The sequence below is a fragment of the Plectropomus leopardus genome, chromosome 15, assembly GCF_026936395.1.
Source record: "Plectropomus leopardus strain MGB_pleo_1.0 chromosome 15, ASM2693639v1, whole genome shotgun sequence".
In the NCBI taxonomy this organism is placed as follows: domain Eukaryota; kingdom Metazoa; phylum Chordata; class Actinopteri; order Perciformes; family Serranidae; genus Plectropomus; species Plectropomus leopardus.
In genome coordinates this window covers 18,391,424-18,400,000 of record NC_142190.1, presented here as the reverse complement: position 1 = coordinate 18,400,000, position 8,577 = coordinate 18,391,424, and the positions used below count along the sequence as shown (strand labels likewise).

At 41.5% G+C, this 8,577-nt stretch overlaps 1 protein-coding gene across 4 annotated transcripts in view; it reads right to left on the bottom strand.

Annotated features, from left to right (window-relative positions):
* The window catches only part of LOC121952361 (transcription factor COE1), a 104,830-nt gene that overhangs the window by 75,953 nt on the left and 20,300 nt on the right, over nt 1–8,577 (bottom strand). The gene's annotated exons all lie outside the window — the stretch shown is intronic.

The following is an 8,577-nucleotide window of genomic DNA, read 5'->3' as shown; positions in this document are numbered from 1 at the left end:
TTTCTGATGTTCTCTGTCAGGTCTAATAAATCCCTGGAGTGTTGCACAATAGCCTGGTTCTAGACCGCGGAATCACTGCCCACATATCCGATCCATTTCAGTAATTTAAATAGGTCTGCTTTTTGTGCTTATTGATGGCTGTTTGTTTCCCTGGTTGAGAGGACAACCAATCTGAAGATTTTGGAGGCAGGGTTAAGAATGGCATCAACCGACTTTGGAGGTGATGGTCTGACCACTACTGAGCCATGCCTTCAAGGAGGCTAATAAATGATAATACTATTGGTCACATTCATGATTTGGAGGTTTGTGGCTTCGTCTGATGCCACAATAAAAATAAAACTTTGTAAAAGTGGAAACGGACAACTTTATGTCCTTACATTTCCAAGTGATATTATCCACAACAGGATCAGCTTGCCTTCTGAGCAGAGGACGAGATCAGCTGCTTTACAACAGCAAATGTAAATGATTGTTGTTGCCATGTGATGCCATTGTTATTGTTAAGAGGGCTCTACCTAGAGGCTGACATCTTAATGTTAAACATCAAGCCCGTCATATCTCTTTTGGTCCCGTGATGCCAGAACCAATTTATAACCGTTGTTTGGTTCTGTGTAAAAAAAATGTAAAGGAAGCATAAAGAGGGGGCTTAGTAGCGGCCTCATAGTGTGAAAAAAAGTCTCTATGTGAAAAAAAGTGCTTTAGCAAAGGCGAGGTCTACAGGGAATCAGTCTAAAAGCCGATGGTGTCATTATTCTATAGCATGACATTGTGCAGTCAACATTAACTTCCTAATCAAATTTAAAGCAAAAATCTTGTCTATTTCAGCTTTAAACTGCCATAACGAAATGTCTTTAGTAAGACAGGAACTATTTTATGTATTTAAAAAAACGAATATTTGCAGTACTTTTCCTAATTAGTTTTCACCACAAACACGACACCAGTCAAGTGTCATCCTAAATGTTGCACACTTTCAGTTACTCTGAACACAAATCCATTGAACCACTCACACGCTGCATAAACGTAATTGTAGTTTTTGACAACGAGCAGCCTCTTAGAGTAAACGAGGCATCATAACAGCTCCGACAGGAACAGATGGGAAAATGTGTGAGTGTGTGAGGCCATCATGTCTGTGTTTGTAGCTTTTAGGGTAACGTGATCCTTGCCTAAGGGTGTGTGTGTGTTTGTGTGTGTGTTTGTGTGTGTGTGTTGGAGGGAGTGTAGGAGTAGGAGACAGGAGCAGGAAGGGAGGATGAGGGAGGTTAAAGAGGAGGAAAGGGGGAGGACAGAAAGAGGAAAATAGTGTGTGTATGTTTGTATGAGTGCGTGTGTGTGTGTGTGTGTGAGTGTGGTGGGGGGTTCAAGCACACACTACACATCTGCATCGACACTACTCCAGTCATAGCCCATGGCAGTTCAGTTTTCTGACTAATATTCACAGCCCCATTCCCATAACAAGCAGACAGCAAGAGGGATAGAAAAAGAGAAAGCAAGGTCGGATAAAAAAAAAAAGTTTTGTTTTTTTTTATCCTCAGCTCTGTATCTCCTTTTCTACGAAAAATAATCAAACAAAAAAGCATTTCTGCAATCCATCCTCGGTGTGCAACCTTGGCCCTTAGATATTTGTTGGGAGATGAAAAGGAAGAGAGAATTAAAGACAAATACTTCCTGACCTCTAATACACACAGAAACAGTCATAAGAATAAAAGATAAATAAAAGTAGAGAAAAAGAAAGAGGAAACACTAATAAAGCACCACTGCTCCCAATATTGTCAACACAACCTCCAGCTCTGACCCTGAGCGAGAAAAGTACAGTTAGTTTCGACACTTAGGCCCACAAAAATGGTGTGTACGTGTTTGTGTGTGTGTGTGTGTGTGTGTGTGTGTGTGTGTGTGTGTGTGTGTGTGTGTGTGTGTGTGTGTGTGTGTGTGTGTGTGTGTGTATTAGAGCAAGCAGTTAAACTAAATCAGCAACTAATGTGAATGCCAAGCTTCTAAATGCTAGGACAGGTGCAGACTGAGAGACTAAATGAAAGAAATGAATAAAACATCCTCTTCTCTCTCTCTCTCTCTCCTTCTCTCCCCGTCTCTTACCCACACACACACACACACACACACACACACACACACACACACACACACACACACACACACACACACAAGCACAAACACAGTGAGGGAAGTGAACGCTGACATTAAGTCGATGGTATGAATAATTCCCAATAGTCCTCATCTCCAAGCAACTGCTGACCTTTAACACAGGAAGTGATACTGCAACACGAGAAAGCGACAGAGAGAGACAGAGAGAGAGAACGAGAAAGAGTTGAACAAACACAATTTGCCTGAAAGTATTCACATCCGAACTGATTTAACTTTACGGTCATGAAGAATGGGACTTCTTGACGAAGACTAAATTTTTAGAGATAAAGCTTTTAGTCAACGCACAACCGTTAGCACAGCTGGCACTCCAGCAGCCATATTTACTGAACACACCTTAACAGTACATGGCCCTCTCACACCCTCGACCAATCACATTAAAGCCAAACAAGACTTGGAGTATACAGCCATGCTAGCAGCTCTGTAAGTCTGTAATTATGCAATGCACTACTTTAAACTAAATGCTACCATCTGCATCCTAAAATGCTTTAATGTTTGTCATGTTCATCATCTCCATAGATGTATAATAATAACTAGATACTGAATCCCAATATGGCGTCTATTCATTCATTCCAAGTTGCTCACCTGGCACATATGGTAACAAAGTTTCTAGCTTCCAGGTTTACTTTCATGGTGTGCAGCCTACTGGATATGCACAGCTGTTGCTCCCCCGGCGAAATCCCCCTGACTCATACACTTGTGATAATGATTATGTCACAGACTTTTAAATAGTTTTTCTCAACTCAAGTTAAGTTTTGCAAACTTGAAACCTCTATGGATCAAAAATTCATGAATAAAAACTTGTAATTAATCTTGTTTGCAGTTGCTGTGTCAACAGTTTTACAGAAAATGCTTTTTGGGCTGCAGGGGATTTTTTTGGCTACAATAACACTAGTGGCCACTGGGAAAAATTGAAAGCAAGGCGGAGCAGCATCCCTGGAGAGGTAATCATCTCTCAAGTTTAACATGTTATCTTGCAAACACACTAAACACAAAGTACAACTGAGGCTGATGGGACTGTCATTAGTTTTACAGGTTTTGGCCATAAACCAAAGTAGGCTATTAGACAAGTTAAAATTGTTAAAATTGTAGCCTGAAAATTTCAGGAAAATCCCTCGTATACATTTTTGAGACCTTTTACTCAAAAATAGAAATGTCAACTTCAAGGTGGTGCTAGAAGGAAAAGTCAGGGGATCACTAAACTAAGTAGGAGTCATCCTCTGGACCACATGAATGTGCAAATTTTTGCATTATTTAGTGTACTGATGTGCTTCTTACACACTGATTTATTACACCTGAATTACCCAAACTGTACCTAATCATGGCCGTGCCAATAGAGCAAATTTGAATTTGAGAGACTGATAAGATCTGGAGGAAAGGAGGCCAAAGAAGGAGAAGAGACATGAGGACGGGTCAAGAAAGGAGAAAGCGTAATATCTCCTGTCTATTTTAGATACATGAGTGTGTGTGTGTGTGCGTCAGACAGTGACAGTTGAGCGAACAGTGACATACCAGGTTGGCAGAGATATTTTGGTAACTAGGACAAGAGAGAGAGTGAGGGAGAGAGAGGGAGAGATAGGGAAGGGAGAGAAAGAGAGGAAGACAAAGGCAGAAAAGATGAAGAGATCGTTTAGAAGATCCCCCTCGCTCCCTTCATCGCCTTTCTTCACCTCCTCCCCCTCCTCCTCCTCCTGCTCTCCCTCCTCCAGCTGATTGACAGCACCCCCTCCTCCCCCACCCGGCGCTCTTTGATTGACAGGACTCCCCAGACTGAAGCTCTTATCCCCTGAAACAAACCCTGCTCTGCTCCTCCTCACCTCCTTTCTCTCCTCTGTCTGCGTAGACAAGCCCCCTCCTACTCCCTCTCCTTCTCCCTCTCTCCTCACCCTCCTCTTGCTCCTCCTTTCTTCTTTTTATTCCCCGTAAATGCTTTTTTTATCATGTTCACCTCCTCCTATCGTTTTTCTCTTCCCTTCTCCTTCCTCTCCTTCCCATCATCTCTTCCTCAAGCTGTGACCCCTCTTAACCCTATAGATTACACACACACATACACACACAAGCGCGCGCACACACGGGGAACCCCTTAAACCCCTCAGGCTTATGTGGGCCCCTTTAGACTTTGCGAGGACACACACTGGTACCCATAACCCCCCAAACACACACACACACACACACACAAACACACAATATCATACTCTCAAACCACCTTCCTCAAGTCTTGACACTGATCTAAGCTGTGAGCACACACTGCCTGAGACTATAACCCCCCTCGAACTACACACACACTCGCACGCACGCACGCACGCGCGCACGCACACACACACACACACACACACACACACACACACACACACACCCACACACACACACACACACACACACACACACACACACACACACACACACACACACACAACCATGCATGCACTCACACACACAGCCTGAGCCTATTAAGCCAATCGCAGAAGTCTAAACAGGCAGCGAACTGAGCAGTGAGGTAGGTAACCCCTCAGGGCCACAGAGAGAGTAAAACAGAGTCAGGCAGGGAAAAGAGAAAGAGAGGGAGACGGAGGCACAGAGAGGGAGGCACAGAGAGGGAGGCGGGTGAGAGAGGGTGAGGTGGAGCGAGGGCAAGAAAGAGGAGGAAACAGAGAAATGAGGAAGGAGGGAAATAGAAGTGTGGGAGGAGAAAGAAAGAGGAGATGAGGATGCTGAGTGAGAAGAGACAGCAAGATATACAAGGAGGAGAAACTGAATGGCAGCCCCACACACACGCACACACACAAGAGGAGGAGAGGTGGATGTGGCTCTTTAGGAGTCAAGCAGGCGTATGATAGGATATCGTTGCATGTCGTTAACCCTATATTAACCCTGAGAGGCAACGGGACACTCGCTGTGCTACAACATGGATTAACTGGGCCACACACACTCACACACACACACTGGTACGATGAGCTAGCTGTCAGTCACAAACACACACACACACACGGACTGATATCCACACAGACACCATGCAATGAGGTGTCAGTCACTTGCAAAAACTCTTTTCTTCATTTCTTTTACCTGTTTGTTCCTACAAATAAGAAGCCAATGGAGTGTTTGAATTTGTTAATTCATGATAATCACTGTGGCATTACTTTTATTAATGTCAAAATAGCATTTTGACATCATCTTATTTTCTTAATTGGATGTATTTGTTGTTGAGACAGGATATCAGCAAGGACATGCTGAAGGCAAACAACTGTTTGAAGAAAAATCTGAACTGTTTAAGGGGACATACACATGCCACGTTTTTTTTTGCGTGCTCGTTTCTATTGTTTTCAATGGAGACACGCAGGTCAACTTTTGGAACGCAGCAGCAGCAGCAGCAGTGCCCCGTGGCATGTGATGAGGAACAACCAATCGCAGCTGGCGGTTATCTTTCCTTTCTTCCATGAATATCAGTCTCTGATGAATGTGGTGGAGAAGTTGATTATTTTAGTGCAGAGATAACCTGAGATTTACATCTCTTCCACAGACTGTATCTTTGGCTCAATACACACTAAAAAAACACCTGGAAGAACATCAGCTCTGCACTCAGGATTTCTGGTAAGAGGGCTATGATACTGTGCTGGTTATGGTTACTGAGCAAACTCAGACACAACCTGTATCTGCGCTCGTGATCATGAGCTCCATCATCAGCTGCTGATGTGGCTCTAAGTCTTAAATTAATACCACTGCTAACAACTTACTGCACATGACTTGTAAGCTGCAGCGCAACTTTGTTACCATGTCTCTTGCTCCATTGCCGGAGCTCAGCCTCACAGCTGCTGTCAATCAAACGCACTACCCAAACTCCCCTCTGGCCACTGAGAGGAAAAGGGAGCATTTCTGATATTCTTCTAAAGATCTTTGTTTCTTACCTTTAATAAGAAGAAACTATTAATAATACAATTTTTTTTTAAAAATGAAGCATTTTGACTGCAAATAGGGAAGACTATGTGTTTTTAGTTTAACTTCAAGAGGATTCGCCTGTTTACAAGCAGTGACACACTTATAGCTCATATTTTGTTTCTCTCTCTCTCTCCACATGTTTTGGTCAGACAGCAGATTTCCAGATGTTAAACTGAGAGGCTGTGAACCACTGCGAAGTGGAGGGGGGGGCTACAGGAAGTATCCCACGGTATCCACGGTAACCTTGACATTCCATCCTGACCAAGTTCCCCGACATCTCCCACAATTCACTCTGCTCCTCCACACACACACACACACACACACACACACACACACACACACACACACACACACACAAACACGTGCGCACATACATACTTAAATTAATACTCACCAGACAGTTCAGTAATACACATATTATTATTATAAGTTTACTATTTTGTCACTTTGTGTCTGATATATCTTCTATTCAGTCAGTGGCCCAACCCCAGTCACCAACACATACATACACACACATGCACAAACACATGCACAAACACATACACACACACTTTCCAGGCCAATATACTATATACTGAGGTGTATACTGAGATGTCTGAGATAGCCAACATAAACAGAAGACTGTGGTGTGAAGATACTATAATGTCCTGCACACACACGCGCGCACACACACGCACACATAAATAACACTATCATGTGTAGCTGTCGATCATGAAGCCTTTTGCACTTTGTGTCTCACATAGGACACACACGCACAAACACAAACTGAGACTTGTGCGCTTTGAAAAAGCTCCTTCAAAGCTCACTTTGAGACACAAGTGTTTATCCACTTCATAAGGTTTCTCCAGACAGAAAAATAAGTGGAGGAGGTGAGAGAAAAGGGAACCAAATCCTTAAAGCTAAAAGTCGGAATTAAGGTGTATGACTAGAGGAGAGGAGAGGAGAGGAGAGGAGAGGAGAGGCATACATGATAAAGATAGGAATTTATTTCCTTGGAGTCCATGTGTTAAGAGTGAGGTCAAAATGTTAAAATATATATTAATAGCTGTTGACAGCAGAAATTACACAGGAGACACATACACCACTATGATATTTATCTTGATTTAATTTGATTTAATAAAAAAAACAAAAACAAAAGAAAAACACATGAAATATCAATTCATGTATATTTGACCCAAGAAGAAAGTACATGAAAGTACACCTAAAACATGTATTTCCTTTTTGGTCTTTGATGGGAGACAAAACAACAATACTTGTACATGTCTGGCTGTGTAAACTGTCAAAAATGTCCTAAATAATTGCCTCTGGGGTTAAAATCTTGAACCTCGCAAAGAATCAAACACTGATAAAAGACTTGTATATCTTGATTACAAAGTCATTTGAGTTAGTTAAACAGGGTTTGTAAGAAGCCATAACCATGTATTCATTTAAGTAAGTATCCCCAAAACTAGTTACGAGAAAAGTATGGGTGGCAATGGCAGTTATACCTTAAAAAGAGCTGGTATAGATTGTTGCAGCCAGTGATGAAGTAATAAGAAGTTGAGAGATGCCCATTGTTGTAGTAATGTTGTTGTAGTAAAAAGTAAAAGAAAATTAAACCTGAAAATAAGATTAAAAATTAAACTGAAAACATACACAAACACACACAAAAGAAAGAAAGAAAAGAAAAGAAACTACCTGGAAAAAGTGCTTTAAAATATAATTTTGTAACATGATTTTGAATATGTAAATATGATTATCATAAATATAATTTTTCCCTGGCATTTCCTTTTTTTCCCCTTGACATTTTTCCCAAGCTTTTTTAAAATCTACTAATTTCTTGCAAATTGTGGAACATTTCTTACGAAGTTGCTTGTTGCCTTTTTTCCCACATTTTTTAAAGAAACGCTTGGTGAACTACACTTCTGGTTACGCACGATATACATCACCAACACCAACATGGCTGTCAGCTTGGCACAAATACTTATCTTACCTGATGTGTTTTAATCAGTGTCTCCTGATCGTTTTATCATCCGGAAAGCAGAAGAACAAGCAGCACCCGTTGCTCATGTGGTTATATCCCATTTACGTGACTTTCTAACTGTCTATTAATTTTCACAGTCTTACACCTCTTCCCAACTGGACATGCTGAACAGGCAAACATCAGATTGTTTCAGTTTTTCTCAATGAAGATGTCCTAACCTGCTCCGTGCGTCAGTAAACACGCTAAGCAATGTGTCACTTGCTTGAAAAAACACTCACCCTGGCTCTATTTTTGCAAACAGGATAAAAAAAATGAGTGATGGTCCACTGGAAGGGGAGGAACTTTGACTCTCTATTAAAAAGAGCACCAAATATTCTCGCATGAATGATTTTTATCCTTCATTAAGTCGTACTGTAAGATATTTACAATAATCTCAATAAAAAAATGATTTATGTTTTAATAAAAATGTATGTAAATTCTAGATTTTGTACCAAGGTTTTACCTTTCGCTGGTTACAACAACAACAGAAA